The 25353-nt window shown below is 36.5% G+C and overlaps 1 protein-coding gene across 5 annotated transcripts in view; it reads left to right on the forward strand.

Moving 5' to 3' along the window:
* The window catches only part of MAP2 (microtubule associated protein 2), a 282492-nt gene that overhangs the window by 58684 nt on the left and 198455 nt on the right, over positions 1-25353 (forward strand). For all 5 annotated transcript variants that reach the window (XM_027588654.2, XM_027588657.2, XM_027588660.2 and 2 more), the window contains exon 2: positions 8741-8790. The gene's annotated coding sequence lies outside the window, so the exon portion shown is untranslated. The remainder of the gene's footprint in view (positions 1-8740; positions 8791-25353) is intronic.

Raw genomic sequence — 25353 nt, forward strand, 5'->3', positions numbered from 1 at the left:
TGAAAGCCAGGGATCTGCTGGTTGAAATGTTCCCCTCCAAAGGGCAGCAAGTGAGGGTCTAGCTTTCTTGCTGCAGTAAATGCCATTTCAGCTTCTACTTCTTCCTGCTGAAATTGGGTGGTAGAGAAGACTCCCAACTACCGTTCATTCACTCACATCTTACCTTGCTTTGTTTTCTTCATAGAAATCACCACTATCTTAACGTACTTGTGTTCTCATGGTGGAATGCAGGCCCCCAGAGGGCAGGAACCTTGTTGATAACTTATTGGCCACCACGGTATATCACCGTGATATACCAGTCCCTAGAAAAGTGGCTGCCATGGAGCGAGTATTAAGAGATCATTAGTTAGAAGAGTGAATAACTAAATGCCAAGTGTACTCCATTTGCTTGGGAAAATATTCTTACAGTAATATAACAACGAAGCTGTGTCTTGGGTCACTGTCAGGCTTTACACATTCTATTTAGCTATGCAGCACTATTTCAATTATACTAAGGATTAAATAGACCACGTTAGGAATTTAACCAACCTTTGTAATATTTTCTTTATAGTTTTAAATAAATGGTTCAGGAAATTATAAGTATAGGAGTGCCTACATGTGAAATATAGGGAAAATATGTATAGCTAATTTAAGTTATTTTCATTCCACTATAATGCTTTTCTGTTCAGTGCTACTTTGGGGGAAAATTAAAGCTTTAGCCCCTCATTAGTTCAGCTGAGGGATGGCAGGAGTCTGAGAAAGTACTTAATATTTAACATTGGTAACAGCAGATCTGTTTCCTACATTAATGCTTTTAGACTTAAAGGAAACCCTAACTTTTGCTGCAGCCACATCCGTTCCAGCTATAGGATTTCCCTTTATTATGTGTAAGTTCTAACCTTTTTTGGTCCTTTGTATTTAACATGAAATGCAATAAGAATATTAAAATGGATGAAAATGTTCTTTATAATAAAAGTTCTGAAGTCAGTCCTTTGATACCTCTTTTGGGTGTTTGCAATTCTTTACTAAATTAATTAAATGATGCTGGAACTGAGTTATAATAACAACACATGTAGGAGTTAAGTGTACCTGGATTCACCTAGGAGAAAGCCAGTGACTCAGAGAAGGAGGTTCAGAAATGTGTGGAATGCTTCAGTTTGGCTTGTTAGTGCCTTACTAGAGTTTTCAGGAAATTAGAGCTTTGGGCAACAGATTTACTTTATTGTGTAAGGATTGCTTGTAACTACACATTCCTTTGAAATCCAAGTTTCAATGAGATGACAAAATGACCTGTTGGTAGGCCTAGGAGAATGTGTGCTTTCTGAATTGCAGAAAATCAAGGTTGTGACTTCAAATCCAAAAAAAATATCGTGATGTTAGGGGTGCCTGGGTGGCTCAGTTGGTTGAGCATCTCACTCTTGGTTTCTGCTTAGGTCATGATCTAGCAGTTGTGCGATCGAGCCCCGCCTCAGGCTCCACATTTAGCATGGAGTCTGCTTCAGATTCTCTCTCTCCCTCTCTCTCTGCCCCTCCACACACTCACATGCTCTCTCTCTCTCTCTCTCTCTCAAATAAGTAAATAAAATCTTTAAAAAATATATTCTGATGTTAGACACAAGCAACATTTCTTCTCGAATAGTGTCTCTTGTGTTTCCTGCATCTTTCCAAATCTCAGTTGTAAATCTAGGTATTAATGACAAGATTCTCCACTAAAGATTTTGAACAAATAATAATGCTTTCACTTTACTATAAAACCATTTTAAAGGAGACCTTGTATTTTAAAGACTAATGGTTTGAGTGAACCCATAGATTTTCATCCTGAAAAGGAATCAGCTTATTGGCTTTTGCAGATTCTGTTGTCACTTAAGTGTACCACCTCACTACAAAAATAAAGACAGCATTATTCAGATACATTTTAACTCTCAAATAACTCATGCTTCTTACTGCTGTTTTTCATCCTAAGCCTTGAATAGGTTAATTTCTTAACCTGTTTGTATGCTTAACATTAATAAAATACAAATTATGAAGAAAGAAAAAACCCAAAAGACTCTTGGATGAGAATATGTAAGGCCTTTTTGCTGTAGACCTTTGAGGTGGTGTCAGCAAGAAGTTTCTTAAAAAATAAATAATGCCATCTTCCCAATTTTTGTCCCACTGAAAATACTTCAATGAACTACAGGGAACTGGGCTCTTTCTATTTCAAAAATTTGTCATTTGCTTTTTGATAGTTTTTTTTTTTAAAGCATGCTTACCCTCACTGTTTCTGCCTGAATTTGAATATGCTAGAATTCCTTAAGGAATCACACAGGAAGAACCATTGGTATCCTAATTTAAAACAGGAGATGAAAGAATATGCATATATATAAATATACACAGGCCCTATAACCAAATATATGTATGTATTTTACTTTGTCTCTGACTTCTATTGTTATTTCTTTGCCTTAATAAATGATGCTTGTGTAATATCAATTAATAGGAATCTTTATCCATAGGTACTGGATATTTAATCTTTATAAGCTTAGTTTCCTCCTGGGAGAAATAATAATATCTGCTGTATTTGGTCTTGTGAGGATTAAATGGATAATGCATGTGGCATATTTTGTACAAAGCCTGAGTTATAGAAACACTTAATGATCATTTCCTATTATTGCTGTTGTTTTGTATTGCAAATAGTACAATAGTTTTCAAAAAGCAAATTCCGTGACTGAGGTGTTTGAAAGTTCTTCACTTTATTTTTATTTATTTATTTATTTTAGATTTTTATTTATTTGACAGAGAGAGAAACAGCGAGAGCAGGAACACAAGCAGGGGGAGTGGGAGAGGGAGAAGCAGGCTTCCCGCAGAGCAGGGAGCCCAATGCGGGGCTCGATCCCAGGACCCGGGGATCATGACCTGAGCGGAAGGCAGACGCTTAATGACTGAGCCACCCAGGCGCCCCATAAAGTTCTTCACTTTAAATGAGTTGTTATTATCCAGTTGCTGTATCATGCAGTCATTTTTTTGTTCTGTGTTGTGACAGTAGATGGGTGAATTAGACACATGTAACTGGCCCTTTTTAGTTGTAACCTCTATTTGCAATCATTATTATAGCAGCTACAGCAAACATGTCCGAGTACAGAACATTCCATTAAAAGCCAGAGTGCCTAGCTTCCTACAATGTTTTTATATGAATAATACAAAGTCTAGAGGTGAAATTAGTTGGAGTGTCCATGACTCAGCCTCTTTTTCCAGATAGTGACTCATTCCACAATTATAGATAGATCCCTGACTTTATGCTATATGCCACACTAAGTGCTTGAGACACAAACATGGATTTGCTGAGTCACTGTCCCAGAGAGCCCATAGTCTCGGCAGGATACAGCATTCATTAAGAACAATAGGGGTTTACATGTGGCCAGTATCTATTAATGTTATATCTACCTATCAAGGGAATGGTTAAGTATGTAATAATGTGGGCTGGCTAGACAACCTAACTCTGTGATTTGGAACACACACATATACTTCTGATTTTATATTGATACATGTTAGCCTAATTATATCACCACCATTTTCATTCCTCTTTGTTCTCTTGTAGTGTTAAGTAAGACTTCATTCTTTTTCCATATCACATAGATCATACTCTCCATGAATAGGTTGTCTGATAAATACCTTTCCTTGATAATCCTGCTAGAAACTCAAACTTAATATGTCCCGAAAAAAGCCCCTCTATTCTTGCTCAACAAACTGATCTTCTTTCAGCCTTACCTGTTCCTAAGAATGACACCATCCTTCTGGGAGTTGGTTTCAGAATTCTTTTGACTCCTTTTCTCTGTCCTGTGCCTTTCACATTCTACCAATCCCCTAGTCCCATAGCTTATAGACACCACTGTGGACTGAACTGTATCCCCTTACAACTCATATATTGAAGCCTTAACCCCAAAGTGATTGTATTTAAGACATAGGGCTTTTAGGAGGTACATAATGTTAAATAAGGTCATAAAAGTGGGGCCCTCATTTGACAGTGGTCATATTAAGGGCACACTGAGAAGGTGAGTGTATATATACAATCCAGGAGGAGCGCTCTTACCAGAATCCGACCAAGCCAGCACCCTGATCTCAGACTTCCAGCCTCCAGAACTTGAGAAAATGCATTTCTATTGTTTAAGTCACCTCATCTATGGCACCTTGTTATGGCATCCTGATACTTGCCTATGCAGTAGTGAGAGTATTCTTCCCTCTCTGCATTGACACTGTCTCTACCTGAGTTGACTCTTCATTATCATTCACTTGGACTTCTGTAGGAGCCACCTAAATGGTTGATTCTTCTTTAATCTCTTCTCATCTCTGATCCAATCTACACCGTGTTGCCAGATTTGGTTACCTAATTATGCCATTCTTGAATTTAAAACCTAAAGTAGTTCACTTTAGCATGCAAAATTAAATATATTTAATTATGTAGCCTCCTCAGCTTATCATTCAAGGTTATTACCCTATACAGACCCAACCTAGCCTTTCACCCAGTTAGTGTTTTTCTTGTGTGTTATATTCCAGTCAGGTAGGACTGCAGGTGTTTGTACAGACAGCGCCCCCCCCCCCCCCCCCCCAGGTTATCTTCTTTCGTTACTCTGTTTCTGCTGGGTCCATTGTCTGAGTTGGTCTCCTCCCCATTCCATCTCCGCTTATCAAAATCCTTTACCTCCTTCAAGGTCCAACTCAAACGCACATCCTCTGTGAATCCTTATCTATATAATAGGATTTCACGTGTTTTTTTTTTTCCTTCTTTGATCTCCTGTAGCTCTTTGCTGGTATTTCTCTGTGACAGCACGCATATTCTGCTTTGTATCATAGCCTTTGTCTTTTGGCTTTTCATAACCACCCCCATCCCACCACATTCTAACTAAGCTCTTTGATGGCAAAGAAATTTGGATCCCTGAAATACTAAACAAGGCTATTAAGAAAAAAAAAAAAAGAAAACCCACAGTACTGCTCTATATTTAAAAAAAAATAAAGATTATAAACAATTAAAAGGCACTTCAGTTTTTTTAATAGAATTGATTTTTAATTGGTCTTGCAACTGCAGTATTCCCTACATTTGTATCTGTAAATTGAAACTCCCAACAGTAAATTCTATACTCAAGCAGCAACAATTTCTGTAAATTGAGATTCCTGGGTAACTTTAAGAAGGGAAAAGCACAGCAAGTGTGAAAGGTGTTTTTTCAATTGACAATGAACCTTGATAATCTAATAGCTAAAATATGTCTGCTATTTTCAATTTTTATTTTACATGAGGTGGAAATAAGCCCACTTCAGCTTGATATAGAGTTTATAATTTGATCTCATCATCACAATATGACTTATAATACGTAGGCATGAGATCATTTCTTATTGGAAAGGGGGGAAGCTTTAGCAGTTAACTCTCAAGATTATTTTCCAACATTTCCCCTACCTTTTTGTTGTGGAGCAAGAAGATGGAGAAGTGATGCTTTTATATGCTGATAGTTAAGCTGCCTGGAAGCAGATGCTGAATCCTATTGAAAAAATTTCATTTGAGTTACGCTTAGGGCATTGTTTAGCAGGATACTACACAAAGAGTCTTGACCTGTGTGTTTGAAATGGCAGATGTTCGCAGAGAAGATTGAGCCTTAGGGCAACATAAATCTTCACTATTCTGTGCCTATTTGCTCAATAACTGGGTTGAATGAAAAAAAAAGGTCTAGAGAGTTATTTATTTACAAAGCAGCTGCTCTTGCTGCAAATGGACGCGCGTTCCCCTTAAGATAAGAAAAGCAAGCAAACAAACAAAAACCCTAAGAGCCCGAGCAAACTAAAACTTTAACTTTGACAGTTAAAGTAAAAAATGAGCACCTCTTCTTCCTCAGAATTTTGTTTCCATGAAATATTTTTGATGCAAGGCAGGTGGGACAAGGATAGGATTTTTTTTTTCTTATTTCTGCCAAAAGGGGAATTTTCAGTGATTCCTTTAAATCTGGCAAAGCATCAGAAAAGCACAACACTAAGCACCTTCATTCATTTGACAAATATTTATATTCTTCTGTGTGCTCAACACCTTGCTAAGTCTACGGGTTCAACTACAAGGTTCACATAGCTAAGATGGCACTAATATTTTAAATAAAGTTTGAATTTGCCTCATTCTATATTGAAAAGAAAACAAACTAGAATTTTTGGGAGGCAGGCCTGGGGTGGGGGGAGGACAGTGGTAGCAGCAAGTCAGAATTTCTCTCCATGGGACACAGAAAGCAGCCTGGTTCCTGTATCACAAAGCCTAACTTTTGAAAAGCTCCATAAGTATCATTTTGTTTTTACTATGAAAGTATGGATATATTTGAAAGCACATGTAGAAACGATAAAATCCAACCAATTTAAAAGAATATGAAAGATATCAGGATATTGATCTAGTGTGTTAAAAGAGGTCTTAGCAAGAAGTAGCTGTGGCCAAATGGTAAATTGCAGTTTAGAGCTGCACGCAAACAAATGTGCAGGTTTAGGGAGTTTTTCCTTGGCTCCAGGCAGCTCGGGAGCCATAGTCTCTTAGGGAATGGTGACTGGTAATCAACATGGTTAAAATGTACAGATATGCAGTGTGCCCTCTACTTGTTCTTTGTCTTTCATTTCTAGTATTCATGTGTACTATTTTAGCCTCCTCTTGCACACACAGTAGGACACTCACACATGCACACATACATATATAGCACACTCGGCCACACATGCAGTCACTCAATGTGGTGAACCACTGTCATTCATGCTCTGCCTGTATTTTTCTTCTTGTTTTAGGAAAATTTTTCTTCCTCTCCTTTTCCTCCTCTCTCCTTTACTAGTCTTTTTTTCTTTGTTTAATCTCTCCTGCTTTCTTTTTTCTTTAAATTTATGGAGCAAAAAATAAAACAAAACGGAACAAAAAAACTATGCTTAAGAGCAAGTGTCCCAAACTTTCTCAAGTTTATGGCATTGAGTATCCTAGTAATTTTTTTCATGGTGCCCCGTAGGCCAAAAGAAATACTTCACAGCTCCATTTAATTAGTAAAATAAGTATGTATGTGCTAACAACTTTGTGGCCCTTTAAAAAAAATACATGAAAATTGAAAGAAAAATCTCTTTACTTCATACTTAGAAACCCACAGTTACTTACTAATGGTATGTGTGTGTTTGCCTGCTGGGTACAACCCAGCCCTCAAAGCTGGGAGTCAGATTGGATGTTGTCATCCTCATTTCTCACTCCACACTGGTTTCTCACGCCACACTGGTTTCTCACTCCACACTGGTTTTCATGCAGTATTTGCTTTTACATTACAAATACTATCAAAAATCCAACTTTGCAAAGTTACCCTGTCATTGAAACGAATGTAGCATAATCTGATATTGAAACTGTGGATTACTTCAGGTGAGTAATTTGTGTTAAGCCTGATGGATGTTGCTGTGTTTTTTCATGTATTGAAAATATTTTATCGTTCTGTGAATTTACAGTGGTGTCCATGGCACACAGTCTGGGAGCTGGTGGCTTTATAGAAAAAGAATAATATTTGTATCAAAGTAAAATAAAGTCAGGTGCTTGAAGTGGAAGTAGACATATTAAAATCATTAATCTCAAAAGTCCATCAAAATGCCCCCACATTCTTTTTTTTCATCTTCACAAATGTGTCCACCTATCATTTCATTCTTGTATAATAAGGTTCACTTTTTTAAGCACCTATCCTTAAGATTAAAAAGCAGGAATTTCACTTCCAATCCAATTTTTTGATTTACTGGTTTCCTAGTATTTCCTTTTTATTTTCTTTTAATAAAAACTCTATGTATTTAAGGTGGGTAACATGATGCTCAAATATACAGAGTGAAATGATTACTATAGGCAAGCTAATTAACGTAACTCAGTGGAGTATATGAGTATTATTTTAGACTATTCTTTTCATTAAATAATTACCATTTACAGTCAATTTAGCTTTTGGATTTAACCTAGGAGTCTAATAATGAACCATCTGTAACAATATCATGTGGTACATATTCTAACTTCTAACCAGTTAACTCACAAACACACTTTTGGAAACTAAATTTTTTTTATTGGAGATTTAACCATAGACGCTTCCTGCAGCAAATCAAGAATTTTACTCTATGTCATTTTAGTTATTTTCTTTACTGACTGTCCAAAAGATAGGCTGACTTTTGGTACAGAAGTTTTGGGTTTGCTTTTGTCCTTGGTGGACCTTCTTTGTACCTCCATTGGACAGTGTGCTTCTCAGCATAATTTACTGGCAAGGCTTAAGTGTAGGAAAGCAGTGGGAAGGTGGATAGGTTGCCACTGGAATTATCTTATTTGACTTTTGTTGCCTTTAAACAGATTGTTGATCCTGAACTAAAAATCTACAGACTGTTAGACCAGATTAAGGATCCAAATGCAGTAGTTGTGTTATTTTCAATTAAACATCTTTCAAGAGAAATGGTAGTACACTGAGTACAGAATTTGTTTAAAAAATTTTTTTTTGTTGATATTTTAGAAGACAAGCACAAGCATTGTTCTGCTTAACATAAAAACTGCTGAAGATAAAAATAGGACCTACTTTGGGCATTTAATAGATCGTGTTAGATGAGAGCTAGAAAATAATTTGAAGTTTTATAACTACATAACCCCCTCTTGTTGTAAATGTATGTGGTGGCAGCCAGTACATTTTACGGTGCAAGAAACCAAGTAACTTCATCTTCTTTAGTAAAATAAAAGATTGAATCATTCAATTGATTTAATTTACAGGATGTTTTTCTGTTTATCTTTCAGACTTTATTGATCTGATCCAAGGTATCTTGGGACTGCTGGCTGGAATTAAGGTTGGTGGTGTGTTTATATTGATTTTGAATAAGCTGTGAAATAAAATAGAAGCATCTTGGGCCTTTGGACAGCTGGGTCAACTAACTCTTGCAGAGTGCGGTGTAGAAAGCTGAAACTTAGTGAGAAATGGATACATTTCAGACTTGGGGCACATAACTCACATGTTTTCCTGAGCCCCATTTGCTTTCCTAGTTCCTATAATTTCTTTAATTATCAACTATTGTTTCATTTGTTTTACCTGTCTTACTAGCTGAATTTTGATCAAATGAAAAGATCCAATTCTAATGTATTCATTTAATAAATACACATATCAAAAGAATGACTTCTTTGTAAGGCTGGCTAACATTTTAAAGAATGGTCAGCTTCTTGGGCTCCTGGGTAGTATAGTCGGTTAGGTGTCCACTCCTGGTTTCAGCTCAGGTCATGATCTCCGTGGTCTTGAGATCAAGCCCTGAGTCAGGTTCCGTGCTCAGCGGGGAGTTTACTTGAGATTCTCTCTTTCCCTGTCCCTCTACCCCTCCCAACCTCGAAAATAATAAACAAATAAATCTAAAAAAAAAAAAAAAAAGGAAGAATGGTCAGCTTCCTGAATTTGAAGGGAAACACTTGAAGCCTGCAGTTTGGTAGCCACATTTCCTAAGGATGGTGGAGCTGAAACATTGCCTCTCAGTTGCAAATTTCAATAAATTGGCAAAAATCCTAAGATGTCATTCCTTTTGTTCTATTTTCTTGTTAGTTGGTTTTGTGGGAGACTCAAAACCAGCTTAACTGAGTTTAGAGTATTAACAGAGCATTAGAGGGCGCTCATATCAGTGGGCTTGAAATTTCATTTATCCCTTCTATGTTCTTCTCTAGAATATGTATTCAGATTTTAAAACAAAAGAAAAAGCTAATCCATGAATGAAATGAGGGCTTTTGTTGCTTATGTAAGAGCAAAATGCCAGGTGCTACTAAATCTTTTTTGTAGGGCTTTGATTAATAATTAACATAGAGAAAAACATTGGCTTTTCATTTATGCTTACATTAATCAGGAATTTAGCCTTCAAAGCCCATATTTACTCTTCAAATTGTAGTGTCTAGCACATAGCAGGCACACAGTAAATATGTACCTTTTCTGGCTTCAAATTCTGACCTTGTTTTTCCACCCCCAATACAAACACACACACACACACACACACACACGCACACACACACACAGAGGCATGCATGACTGTTATTTTTCTTTTTTATGTTGCCTGGCTTCCTTTCATATCCACTACTCAGTACATTCTGTGTAAACTTGCACATATTTAAACATGGAATTTCTTGTAAGACTTTGAACTTTTTGCTACTCCTCCTTCCCTGCTAGCCTCTGTCCTTCTGCCAAGCAGAAATGACAAATAGAATGAGATTTTTGGCAAAGTATAAATCTTTGAATCAGAAATATTTAATACACAGGGTTAACTTTGAATTGCTTACATTTTGTCCCTCTTCCTTTATGGATTTTGTTTTTTTGTTTTTTTTAGATTATTTATTTATTTGACAGAGAGAGAGAGATAGCAAGAGCAGGAACACAAGCAGGGGGAGTGGGAGAGGGAGAAGCAGGCTTCCCGCGGAGCAGGGAGCCCGATGTGGGGCTCGATCCCAGGACCCTGGGACCATGACCTGAGCTGAAGGCAGACGCTTAACGACTGAGGCACCCAGGCGCCCTGTGGATTTTGTTTTACGGTTGGTATGGTCAGCATGGCAACTTGAAATCTCATCTCGTTTTGGCCACTTTTTAGAAGGAAGAAAAAAATAAAAAGAAGCATGTAAAAAGAAAATAAAAGATTTTGTCTCTGCAAATATTGAATCATGTTATATACCTGAAAGCAATGCAAGACTGTATGTCAATTATACCTCAATAAAAATTTAAAAAAAATTTTTTTTTAAAAGAAATGTCCTTGCAGTATTTTATTCAAATTCTAAGGTGTTTTTTCACATTAAACTATGTAAAATAAAAAAAAAATGCCGTAGTTAATTTGGCAGATATTTTTTTCTTTCTTTGTCAAATGAAATATGTCTTATAATGGATTGTTTCTTAGGTTCTGTGAAATACAGTATTACTGAATTTAGATTAGAAAAAAAAAAATAAATTCCCTAAAGTTATTACAAAAGGGAATCAAAGTGAAATTTAGAAACCAGAAAGTCACATTTGATACTGATGTTTAAAAACATCTTTCACCACACTTTTTACCTTTAAAAAATATGTATTGATTTTTCCAATTTATTTTTTTCTCTTCATTATTACTACCACTACCAGTATTTTGGTATATTTCCCTCCACTTTTTGTCTTACTTTGTTTTCACAAAATTAAAGTTAAACTTTGTATTCTGTACCATCCGGTTACTTGAAAATATGACTTTAATGATTATATGTTGTTTTATCCTACAGATATGCTGTAATTTTTTTTACTGTTCTACCTATTTTTGGACGTTCAGACTATTTCCAGTTTCAACCTGGACCTGGACCTCCCTCCTAATTCTAGTCTAGAGACTCTGCCTCAAATTCTGATGTTTTCTGTATGTTTCCATACTGCTGAGCTGCTTGCCATTAAGTTCTTTTATTTCAGTGTCTTATCTATAAAATGGGAACAAAAATAATCTATACTTCACTTAAAGATTAAATGAGGTAGTGCATAGTTATGAGTCTTAAATAGAGAGGATTCCAAATCACTTTTTAAACCTCTATCAAAAGCCTTTCCCCACCCTGGGTTTTACGTGAGTAATAAATTCCGGTGCTTCTCTTAAGACAGGGAATAAAACTAATGAAGATCTTTAAATTATTGTCATAAAACAAAATATATGAACGAAGGAAGCCAGAAGTTATATATATATAAAAGTATATATGTATATATATATATACACACTGACATTTATATATATTTTAAACTGGCCAGAAAGTAATTTCTCTATGCTCTGCTGAATGATACTATATCTTTTATTCAAGATACTATTAACAAACTAAGCAGCATATTGCACAATTGAGTGGACTTTCACTTAAGAAAAATAGTGTAGAAAATGTGAATACTCTAATATAATAGGAGTGGGGAGAGAGGATACTCTTATGTCTTCTGGGTAAGCTTTGTACTTTGAGCTTTGCAGAGTCAAGACCAACCAGTCTTGGCTGGCGACACTGTCAACCTTCAGTACCACCTCAGGGAGAAACCATATTTCCCCTCTCCCTTGCTTCACATTGTTTCACACATTCCTCATAGCATTTACTCAGACTTCTTTGTGTTATGATTAGTTCTGGACATTTCTTATCTCTCCTGCTAACTCATAGCAGCTGGGGTCTTTGCCATTTTATCTCATGCCCTAGTCAGGCCTTGCAGGAGTAGACACCCAGGAAATGCTTACTTTATGAATTATAAAGATTAGAAGCCACAATGAACAATTTTATTACATACCCATAAACTAAATATACAGCTAAATATATATGGATATGTATGTATATATAGGTTCTAATAATTATTAATCACTGTATTTTCTTCCCTGGTGATAGAAAAATTTGAGCAAAAAAGCAAGGACTTTGAAAAAATCAAAAGACATTTGAAACAGTAACAATCATGAGGTTTAATTTGAGAAATTTAAAAAAGTAAAGGTATGAGAAAGGTAATTGTTTTGTCATTCTGCTTTGTTCCTCCATTTAGCATAATATTAGTATAAATGTACTTACGGATGAAGACTTACCCAGAATTCTAATTATTGGATTGACATGTGACAGAGTGACTTTGAGATGCCAGAAAGATTTGTAAAATGCCTAATTATTTGCTTACCACTTTAAGGAGAGATACAAAGCTGTTAGCATCATATTTTTCAAACTGGAAAGACCAGTTGGTTCTAGGGAGAATTTGCTCTCTCCTATGCAGCTTTCCAAAATCTGAAGTATCATAAATACTTATTTCTTCCTTTTTATAAAAAGTAATCCTTCCTGTTACAAACATTGAAATCAAAAAACAAGCTTATGACATGATTTGGAATGGGAGAGGTGGGGGCTGGTTGAAGTGGGGGTGACAGGTGTAGGGAAGGAAAACTTTTACCTTCTTTCCTTCTATATTTTTTGGCTAGCCTAATAATTAAATTGACATAAGACAGACTAACAGGAGAAAAACAAATTCAATTTTGTACAGGAGCTTATAAAAATATGAGACGAAGAAGTGACCAAAGCAGGCAGCTTTTATACCTTTTAGACAAAGAAACAATAAATTTGTGAAAAATTGACAAGATAAAGAAGTTTGGGCTTGGGGGTAGTAAATTAGTGAGGAAGTAACAAGGTTTGTTTATACAGCCTTCTGGACTCTAAATTCCCTCTCTCCGGTGATAAGGATGTCTCTTTACCTCCTGGTACAGGGAGAGTACCTTTCATAAAGGAGATTTATTTCCTGCTTTCAGGAGGACAAAGGAGGGTCAGAGTGTCTTTCTTGCACTGGCTGTTCCTTAAGTAACTTGTATTTAAAATAATCAATATGCCAAAGTGACATATTTTAGGGTGGCCTGCCCAGAACCTAATCAGAGGCAAACTTGCTATCATTTCTCAATCTCCTTATATGATCTAGTGAAATACCTCAGGAAAATATGTTTCCAGAATTGCTCCTTTATTTTGACAGTCTTGACATACTGAGGAAATAGGCTTGTTGATGCCACAGAGGGCAAACAGAAAAACACAACTTGCTGGAACCATATTAAGTAACCGCTAATGAGTCTATTTTTACCATGTTGAAAAAAAAAAATTCTAGCTGAGCCTTTTTTTTCTTAACTAAATGTTTATAGTATCAGATGGCTACAAAAGACAGTCCGTTGGCTATGTTTTCATATAAACCCCTTGCTTCTGAAATCAATCCTGTGGATTTAATTCACTGATCAGCTAATTTTTATTCTGGTCCTGAATTCATGGGGAAGAAAGAATGCTGTTCCCAAGAATAGCATAGCTGATTTTTTTGCAGATTATTTATATCATTAAAGAATACCATGACCTTAATTTCGGCCTATATCTTATTAGGGAAGTTTGGAGGATTTAAAAGCATAAGAAGTACATTTTCTTCTTATATAAGGAGTCCATTCATTTAGAAATCCTTTATTTCTTGTATAGCCTATTTATTGCAAAGTGATAACTTTGTATTATTGAAAGGGGATATGCTTTCTTCTTCCTCAGCTTCTAAATCCCTAGTTATTTAGTTTCATTAGTTATTCATCTAAGAATAGACAATCATCAGTTGCATAGGAGAAAAAGGAATATAACATATAATACGTATAAGTTAGGTAGCTACGTAGATATGTATACTAGTGTTGGATAGTTTTGCTAATGAACAATACAAGGGCTTTGCTTTTGGGCACACTTGATGGGCCATTCCTGTTAAAGAAAGTTAAATTATCTGCCTTTTCTGAACCAGTTCCCTACAGTTATTTAGCAATATAAAAATGTTAGCTAAAAAACCAAGTAGACTTGGTTTCATTCCATTATTATTCAATGTCTTGTGACCATCAACTTATGTTGTTTCAGAGTCTTTGCTTTGTTTACTTTTCTTTCCATGATTTTAATCTAATTAGTAAAAAGCTGAATAAAAACAAAACACTTACTATATACATGCTTCTGTGTCTCTATTTCTATATCCACCCATGTCTCTCTCTTTCTCTTCCCCCCTTCTGTCTTATAGTAAGAGTTGTATGTCTGTCACATAAAGTTTATAGTTCAAAAGTAGAGCAAGCATATTTAGCCAGTTTTTAGAATATAAATAGATATATTTTTTAAAGATTTTATTTATTTATTTGACAGAGAGAGAGACACAGCGAAAGAGGGAACACAAGCAGGAGGAGTGGGAGAGGGAGAAGCAGGCTTTCCGTGGAGCAGGGAGCTCAATGTGGGGCTCAATCCCAGGACCCTAGGATCATGACCTGAGCCGAGGGCAGACGCCCAACGACTGAGCCACCCAGGTGCCCCTAAATAGATATTTAAAACTTTAGATACTATCATCTTCATTATATGCGTAGAGAAGCTTAGTCACAAGTTAGGTACAATTTTTATAAAAGATTATTTCTGTGTAAAATGTAATAGCTTTTAAAAATATAGCGGAATCTTTCTGGGGATAAAAATAAGTACAAAAATATACATTTACTCAAATGTAATTACTTGCTTCTAATATGTAAGTATCCACCATTTAGTGATGGCTTCATTTATAAGATATTAATCTTCAGAATGATGAGTAAGAGTTGATATCTGTTGCCTGAAGATGTTTTACTTACAGAGTGTAAATACCTTTTCAGTCTCATCCTTAAATCTATTGCCATGTATTGGTGCCCTGCCAAAAGTAGTTCTCTCAGTACAAGACTAAGGTGAAAAAATGTACTACTTCACTTTTTAAAAAACACCTGTGCCGGCATTTTAAGGGGTCTTAGGCCAGCTCTGAGGAATATCAGCCCCATAGAGGAGGACAAATTAAACAACAGGGATTTGTTTTCAAACATAGATTTGTCTATGCGGCACCTGGGTGGCTCAGTTGGTTTTGACTCAGGTCATGATCTCATGGGTCCTGAGATGGAGCCCAGGGTCAGGCTCCAGGCTCAGTGGGGAGTCTGCTTGAGGATTTTCTCCCTCTGCCCCTGCCCCCACTCTCTCCCTCTCTCTCTTAAATGGATAAATGGATCTTTAAAAAGCAAAACAAAACAAAACAAAAAACAGATTTGTCCATGAAGGAACCAAGGACCTCATTTCTGAAACCATTAGGGAAATGGTTTTTTTTTTTCCACACTTTAAAAACTTTATTTATATAAAAAAAACTCATTTGTTTTTAAAAGCATTAACAAGAGAGAAAGAAAAACAGGAAAGGTATGGGGCAGAAGACATGCCCCTTAGTAGTGTTCTGTGGGGAGGTGGGATTTTTGGTTCTCTGGAATTGAATGTTTAGTGTTTTTATAAACAAAAAAGAAAAAAAAATAGTTAAAGGTCCCCAAAAGCCCGTGGCTGTTCTATTGCCCACACCCCACCGAGAAAAAGAGCACCAAGAAAAGAGCATAAGAGGACAAGAGAATTAATAAGAATTCCCTCTTCTAATAGTGATTTTTATTTTCACTTTTTTTTCATTGTTCAAAGATTTTCGGTAAGTTTGGCAATATGGGAAAATGGGTCAGTGAGTAGAGTGTTTAATAGACAACTTTATAGATGCAAACACTCAAATTTCACTTGACTCCATTATCTTTTAGGGACTCGGAGATCTAATACAGACGATTTGGAAATCATATCACGGGGAGAGGACCTTTGCACTTAGATTCCCTTTGGGATTTTCCACCTGTTTTAACTAATTGGAAATTAGGATATAAATTTTTCACTATTAGTAGTATGTTTGGGGCATGTACAAGCAGCTATGTAGGCTAGGTGAAATCAATGGCCAAAAAGAAATTACACTTTTATGTTCAGGCTAGGCTATTATATATAGGTGTTTAAGTATAGTGTGATCACCCATTCTTATATTTTGTACAAGTATTATACAATATAAGAAATACATGTTACTTGTTAATAATTACATAAATTACCTTAAAATATCTTATAGTACTTAAATAACTATGCATCAACTATAAACATAAATCCCCCAGAGAAGTTACCTAAATAGTTTTTATTTCCTTTATCAAACATAATTCTGCCTCCTCCACCATACCTGGAATTGCTGGGGTTGGGGAGGGGGAGTTTGTTTGTTTTTTGTTTTTTTTACATTGCAGAGAATAAATATTTGTGAATTTTATGATTTTCCTGTATCTAGTTTCTCTTTGGATTAAACATAGTATCTTCTTCACTTCTATGTCATGGTTTGCTCAGTGATATTTTGACCACTTCATTATTTACCTCACAAAGACCACACAGATTTTATTCTTGATACTTTTTTTTATTTCATCATTTTGATTATGCCATATATGGTGTCCAACTCAGTTAATCAAACAATGTCCCATTTTCTTGGATGCAGGAGTCATCAGCTAAGGTGCCCCAGGTGGAAGTACACCACTTCATAGGGTGGGGTGATGATGGGGGATGGGGGAAGCAAGAAATGTGCCCAAGGAAGAGAATAGTTTATGTAAAAAAAAAAATCCCAGTGACAGATAAATGCCTGAGAGCCAAATGGAAATTTTTAAAAAGGAAAGGGTTGGGGGGGAGTAAAATAGCCCAGATGATAACTTTTTGCCTGGTCTAGACATATTTCTAAATCATGAGTTGTTATTTGTACTCTTATATTAAAATCTTTGCATATATGAAGTAAGGCTACCTGAGAAGGTACAGTTCCAGTGGAACAGAATAGTTATTAATAAGTCAAATACTGAGAATACACTTGCAGTTCAGTTGAGTGCTAGGTTCTATGGATGCTTTAGAAGTATTAAAAATGGTTCCTTTGTTCTCTGATAGCTTGCAGTCAAGTTAAGCTAAGGGAAAGCTAAAGCATATAAATCAGTAATTAATACATGGTGATACAATCAGATACTAAGTACAGACATAACTTTCTAGAGAGATCTAGAGAAGATATAATTCACTGTGATTACAGAGATCTCTTTAAAAAAAGGAATTTCAGTTGAGTTTAAAGGTGAATAGAACTTAAATACACAAAATAGAGAGTGAGATGTAGAAAAAGAAGGGCATTTCTTCAAAGAGTTCTGTGGAAGCCAAGGCACAGAGAAGGTACCAAAGATTGAGAAGTTAGGAAACCTGAAGCAAAGGTGTAGGACAGGTTTACTTTGGGCCTGGATTTTACCCCTTCCCTCTCTTCTTCTGTCCCAGCCTTCCTTTTTTTTTTTCTTTCTTCACAAATATTTGTTAAACTATGTCAAATGACAGAAATAATACAATTTAGTAACAAGTTTGATGTCCTCTGTTCAAGGGGAAACCATCCATGAATTGGGGGAATACACTGCGTCACAAGCGGTAGAACAGTGCTCCTGAGGGACTTTGGATAACATTGAATTTTATAGAGCATTAGAAGGGGCAATGCAGAAATGGCATGATAGGCTAGGAGGTTGGGGATTTCTTTATAAGCAGGTTCTGTCATCTAGGGTAAGGTAAGCTAGCTAAAGCTGGGCTGGAGGATTGTGACTGGTAGATGCTAGGATTCCTTGACAGTTAATTCCCAAAAGTGCAGGCTGACTTAAGTTTAGATTTGTGACCTGGGTTGGGCATAGCCTTTATCTACTTTTATGTGTATCTATTTCTTTTTTTTAAACTTTGAACAGAAATTCAATCCATCATTAGAACTTTCATGCTCTTCTTGTCCACAAAGAAAAGTTACATATGGAAATATTAACGTGAATGTCTGTTCCAAAAGCTTCCATTAAGAAAGTTGCATTTGTGTGTTAGATTTTGTGAAAAAATAAATAATTACTAATATCTCAACACAAGGGAACTAATGTTCCAACTGACATTCATGCTATCTGGATTTATTTTGACTTTAATGTTACCAAGCTTGTTTATAATTAAAGGTAAAATGAAGTAGTAAAATTAAGTACTGTATCTCTTTGTTAAATTTCACATGAGAAATTTGGAACTTCACCATTTAAATTATTTGTTAAATTATCTAAAGGGGCTCCACTACAGGGAGAAGGGTTAATCGGAACTGAAATCGTTGGGGAAATACAATTAAAAGCAAACTTCTCCCAACACAGAAATCCTTTCCACAAAGGTAGTGGGGAGAGAAAAAACAAAACACAAAACTTCTATTATTGAATAAGCATTAAACTAGAATGTGATGCACATCACAGGCAATCCACTAAGGGATTGCAAAGACCAAAAGAAACTTCACCCTTTTTTATAATCAAGCATAGAAAACCCATTACATACATGCTTTCAAGAGAAACGATAACTAATCCTTCAGTAAGAGCACTAAATTTACCTGGTGATTGGGGTGACCATCTGTGTTAGCTAATTGACTTTCTCCAGAGGAGAGACAAACTTCTCATAACCTTTATGATAGCAACTAGTTTTACAGTTTGGAGCAAGAAGTCCACTGAAGTTAGACTCTTCATTTCCTACAGGAACTGCAAGATAAAGAAGCTACCTCCCTCCATGTTTGCATTTTAAAAAGATGGCTCCTAGGCCCTTGAAGAAACATTCCTGTGTGTGAGAGATGCCTGAGGCTTAATTAGCCGTTGTAAAGATTTATGTACATTTGAAAAGGGGAGCGAAAGAAATTCTAAAAGATAAAGGAGAGGGATGAAGTCTCTACCCTTATTTTCAACAGGCAGAATTAAGCCCCTTATTTTTCATTTGTATTTGTCCTTACAATGAATTAAATCATTATTTCTTTAAAAAAGTAGTGAATGGATGGTTTTGGTCCTCCAAATATACTGCTAGTATATTCTAAAACAAAGAAAAAAAATAGGCTTTAAAGTGGAAAGATTTAGATAAAATCATTCCTTCTTCTTAGTCATTGTAACCTGTTTCCGGGTAAATTAGTGGGGCCATACTGCTGAGATTTGGCCTTTGTAAGGGAAGGCTCAGGCCTCTGCAGAGGGCAGAAAGGACAATATAAAAATAACTTAAACTACTCCTTTCAGTGTGTTTGAGATTGGACATTCAAAGCTTTCTGGTGCATTTAACTTAAACTTTCTCAACTGGTGGACCTCTAGTGCTCATTCAAATGCTAATGTTTGGCCTTCTGCTTTTTTAAAGCAATGCAAGCTGGAGGTCATGTGACCCTAATTACTGCAATTATGAGCTTTCTGAAAGTAATCACTCTGGTTGCACCCAGAGTGAGCATCTGCTGATGATAAATAGATCCGGAGATAGTATACCAAGACCAGGCTCCCCTATAAGACATCCAGTTATTCACTTCTTAATATACAGAGCTAAAACCCATATGGTCTAATAAGAGCATTCTTTTTCCTTACAGGTTTTTTTTCCCTTAAAATTCTTATTTAAATTTAGTTGGAACAGGTGAAAATGCATATTTGTGTGTGTGAATATATTAGCATGCTAAAGAAGGACACGGAGAAAACTCTTAATGACTAATAATGAAGCAGCATCCTTCACCTACACATATTTTAGTTCTCTGTGCAGAGAAAAGAATGTCACAAGGGCTTAATATTTCCAGCAAAAGTATTATTTGATATCATTTTATTCTGTTTTGTTTTATTAATTTGGGGGTGAAGACCTAACTTCTATTCATAAGGGTATGTATTTAAGGGGAAATTCTCCAGACAGCATAAGGCTTGAGAGTCATTCTTTAGCAAGGGAAATTATTTTCCCATGTAAGTAAGGCCATTTCCTTCTCAAGAGGTTATAGTTTGATAGGATGGTTTTTTAGCAGTATTGTTTACCTTGGTCCCTGTTACTTAATGCTTTTCATTAAAGCATTTCATCGCATATTATCGGATTATTTTTACCCTGGCCCGTATCACATGGTAACCTTTGAGCAAAACTCTGTTCATGCTGAATTGCTATCTTATTGAGGTGATGTTATTTATGACAGTGAAATTAAAGATAATGCATGGCATCATCATTTAAAAATCCCTCATAGGGGCGCCTGGGTGGCTCAGTTGTTAAGCGTCTGCCTTTGGCTCAGGTCATGATCCCAGGGTCCTGGGATCGAGCCCCGCATCAGGCTCCCTGCTCAGTGGCAAGCCTGCTTCTCCCTCTCCCACTCCCCCCTGCTTGTGTTCCCTCTCTCTCTGTCAAATAAATAAATAAAATCTTTAAAAAATAAAATAAAATAAAAATCCCCCATAGTGCCAACTTGCCTCCAAAGTCAGTTTTAGAGCTTATAATTTCCTATTTTAGTGTTGAGGCTGACAAAACTTATTTCCGGTCTGTGTAAAATGACACATAGTAAATTACTGATCCATTAAACAAATGGCTTTTGTGAGTACCGTGACGTGCAAGAAGTGTGCTAGGTATAGGGGAGGAAAACTAAATTTCCCTTTACCCTTTTAGGTTCTCAGCTGAGACTCCTGTAATAAAAGAGAGATTAACAGGAGAAAAACAAATTTAATTTAATTTTGTACATGCAGGGACCCCAAAGATAGGAGATCCAGAGAAGTGATCAAAGCAGGCAACTTTTATACCTTTTAGACAAAGACACAATAAATTCGTGAAGAGTTGACAAGACAAAGAAGTTTGGGCTTGGGTAGCAAATTAATGAAGTAGCAAGATTTGTTTATACAGCCTTCTTGGCCCTGAAATCCCTATCCGTGGACATAAGGATGCCTTCTATCCTCCAAGGGCAGGGAGGCCACCTTTCACAGGGGCAATTTACTTCCTGCTTTTATGGGCACAGGGAAGGATCAACTTGTCCTTCTTACATCAGCTGTTTCTTAAGTAACTTTAATTTCAAAATAATCGATATGCCAGAGTGGCACATTTTGGGGTGGCCTACCCTGAAACCCATCAAAGGAACATGACAGGTACAGTCTTGCTTTCTTCTATTCAGGAGTTAACTCGAACAGCCTTTGAAGTACATACATTCACTCTATAGCATATTTATGTGGTATATCCACATGCAATATGGAGTTTGCTAAATGATTTGTCTTCATCTATTAACAAGTTAAAAATGCATCTATTGATGGCTTTTAAAAGCTTTTTGTGTGTGTGTGGCAGCACCTGTCAAGTTTCCCTCCCACCCCTTTTTTTGTCATTACTAGGAAATGACACAATTTATTCTTAAGGAAGAAAGGATGTCTGATTGGATCATAACCTTTTCCTCCTACCTTCATCTGTCTGTCTTTGTGCTCCCGCCTTGTTTCTTGTAAACTCTTTAATCTTCTTCCTTTTTTTTTCTTTTAATCTACTTCAGCTGTAAGGATTGATATCTTTCTTTTCTAACTTCTCAGAGAAAGAACAATAAAGAGACTTGGCCACATTAGGAACTCTGTCAGCTGGGACTCTGTGCCTTTCAACGATGACATTAGAAGCCCATTCATGTTCCATCAACCAATAAGCCAGGAGATTGGGATCGTGAGATCAAAAGTTTAAGCTTTACATATAAAATTCTTAAGCATATTTTAAAGGAGAAGCTTCACATGCTAAATTGCTAAATTGAATAATTATTGTTTCATAAGTATCAGAGACCCCTTGATATTCTTTTCAATAAAAATGATAGATGAAATATTTGATAATATAGTTCAGTTGTTCAACATTATAAGACTTCCTATAAGTAAAATCATAAATCACACACAAAAATTTTTTGACAGATCATATATTTAGAGATTTGGTTCAGGTATGTTGTCTTCATAAATATAATTCAAATGAGGAGAGTTTGTCTAATCACTTTTATTTATTTATTTATTTTTTAAAGATTTTATTTATTTGAGAGACAAAGAGTGGGAGAGAGAGTGTGTACAAGTCGGGGGGGAGGGACAGAGGCAGAGGGCGAAGCAGGCTCCCTGATGAGCAGGGAGCCCCAGGCAAGACTCCATGCCAGGACCCAGGGATCATGACCTGAGCCAAAGGCTGACACTTCACCAACTGCCTGAGCCAAAGGCTGACACTTCCCCAACTGCCTGAGCCACTGAGGCACCCCAGTCTGCTAACTTTTAGAGAAGTAGCAAAACCTGTGGCGAGATTCTGCTCATACTAGATACAGAACCAGACAGCTCATTTCAGCGACTTTCCTACCAGTGCTCCGGTGCAAATGGTGGTGCTCCTTTCATTTCACCAATTGGATCTCATCTATGGTATGAGAGAAGATATCTAGAAAAGGGGGCAACATAGACATCAAGAGCTAATCAGAGCAGGAAGGCATGGCCATGCATGTACAAGGCAGAAGTCAGGAGAACTGTAAACATGGCCAGAGCAAAAATGATGTCATTTGCCACAAAATAGCATTTTGAACTCTGAAGGCAGGTGAAGAAGAGTGAGCTGGCAGAAGTCTTACAGATTTAGAGGAATGATACTAAATCATGCCATTGAAGTAGGTTGACAAATCTTAAATCTTAGATTGAGGAAAATATTGTCTTAGAGGATGTTTTAAGAAATGTTTATGACAAGTACTTTTCGAAGTAACTTGAAAGTACTGTGAGTGTATTTTATGATTTGGAGTCACTGATTGAAGGTTTATTATTTTTTAAAAATTTTTTTATGTATTTGAGAGAGAAAAGAAAGAGTGTGTGCACGCACGTGCGCACACACGAGAGAGAGAGAGAGAGAGAGAGAGAGAGAGAGAGGGAGGGAGAGCACAAAGGGAGAGTGAAGGGGAGAAGCAGACTCCCTGCGAAGCAGGGAGCCCGATGCGGGGCTCCATCCCAGGACCCTGAGATCATGACCTGAGCCAAAGGCAGATGCTTAACTGACTGAGCCACCCAGGTGCCCCACTGATTGAGGGCTTAAATCATATATAAAATAAGTTTCAAAATTATTAATATGTATGAGAGGCTTACAGTTGTAGGTCTCTCCCAGTGAGAGGGGTGTGACCTGAGCCCCCACTCCAGGAAATTGTTATTAGCAGAGTCATTAATTAGGGTCTTTCTAAAAGCTCTTACTTGAAAGTTTGTTTTTGCCTACTCACCTTTGGTCAAATCTTAAATCTTCCTCATTCAGGGAAAGTAATAGTTGATGCTACCCCCTCAGAAATAGAAGTGTTCCAGTCAGACATATTACAATTCTTAGGGACAGGAAACACAAACCAATAAACCAAAGATACCAATTCAGTGCAGCCCACAATTACAGGTGACGTAACAAGAGTAGTCGTGACTCTAATGAATTTATAGTTGTCTTTCCTGTTTATCTATGGGTGCCTGAATCGGGTTTTTAGATATGACATATTGCATGCTTATGCAAAGGCTGGTAAGACAAATTAAATTCTGATATTTGTATTCCCCTGAAATAGGTTCCAGTAAATAGTTTGCTACCTCCTCTCCCTTTACTGTCCATGTTTCTGTTGAGATTATGTGCTTACATGTGAGTTTCTTAGGCAAGCCTTCCCTCCACTGGGCCAGATGTCTCAGCTATGCATTACTAGAACGCCCTGACGTTCGTCTATCATGGTACTTCACTTTATTTGCATTGCTTAACTAACCTTCATTTTTCTTCTTCATTAGATTTTAAGTTCTTTGAAGGCAGAGACCATATGCTTTGTCATTACCCTCTTGCTGTAACCTTGCACCGTGCCCGATAGAGCTTTCGTACCTATTAGGTATACTTCTGCTCACTCTCCCTTGTTGGGTTGCTGGTTGCTATTATTCCCAGTGCCTTGTGTGCCCTTTCTAATCACCCTCTTTGGGCTGCCGTATTCCTGGGCCTTCTGCATATTGAGGCTGGGTCTGCCTGCTCCTCCTGCCCTTCGGGAGTCCCTCCTTTTTCCCCTCCGGAGGCCCCTGTCATACTCAGCAGTCAGTCAAACTGCAACATATTAGCCCTTACGGAGCTTGGTGAATAAAACAAAATCTCTTCAAACTGCCTGACAGGAATCCGCAGACCTGTTCAGCTCCATTTGGCTTTTTATTCATTTATTTTTTTTTTTGCCAGGTGGTCTGAATCAAGGATGGAAGTGCCCTACATTTCCAGATCTGTTAACTACAGATTCAGTGTTAAGCACTTATAGTGCTGTTTATATTTTAAGCGTAACTTTATAAAACTCTATTTTGAAAAGCGATGACTAACTATGGAAATACATAAAAAGAAAGTTAACGGAAATGAAAAGTCCCCTTTAAATCTGTTTGTCAAGGCTTCTCTCATTTAGAAAACACAAAAACTATGTTGCTTGCCTCCCTGATGATTTGTGCCAGTGTTATTTCTCCCATTTGCTAAAGATGCAAAATTTAGTTGGGCTTATTAAAACAGTTGAATGTATCAAAGGCCTACATAACGTGGTGTGAGTAAATGTTGTTTCACAGCTTATTTTAGTACCTAGAATGGTTGGCATGGCAACCTCAAGAAGGCATTTTAGATGCTCGATACATAAGGATTTTCATTTTGAAAGTCCTGGTTCTCTTATTTATTCCTATTTAGAATTAATTTTAATGCTTATTTCTATCTAATTTTAGAAATATTTTCCATAAACAGAAGTAACTTCTTTAGTGAAAAATGTTTAAAGAAATATATATTTTATTAGAGAATAATAAGGAGGTAGGTAGGCAGGGCCAGGGGGATAATCTTCAAGAATTAAGGGATTTAATTCATTGGATACATATATAGACGGTGAAATCATATAGAAATGATTCAGATTCAGGTTCTAACACTTACTAGCTATTCAATAATTGCTATATTAATAGCCTCAAAAAATTGAGATTAAAAATTAATATGATAGGAATCAAAGAAAATAAATGAGGTGACATATGTAATGTACGTAGGAGAGCATCTTGCATGAGGTACATGTTCATCAACTTTCAGTCTTATATTTGTGAAATACAAGGAAAGCAGGTAAAAGAAAAATTCCACAAAATACTTTGATTCAGAAACCTTTTCATTAGCCATTCTTTTTTTCCGTCTTTTGCCTGAATATTGTGGAATGTTGGTTATAAAATGTCTCCAGGCCTTCATTAATTAGTATTTGCATAAACTTCTGTGGATTAAAACAAGGTGTGAAAACAGTTCCATATCAATTATTTTTTCAGTTCATTACCTATTGTGTTGTTCTGTTA

Source organism: Zalophus californianus, chromosome 3 (genome assembly GCF_009762305.2).
Source record: "Zalophus californianus isolate mZalCal1 chromosome 3, mZalCal1.pri.v2, whole genome shotgun sequence".
Classification (NCBI taxonomy): domain Eukaryota; kingdom Metazoa; phylum Chordata; class Mammalia; order Carnivora; family Otariidae; genus Zalophus; species Zalophus californianus.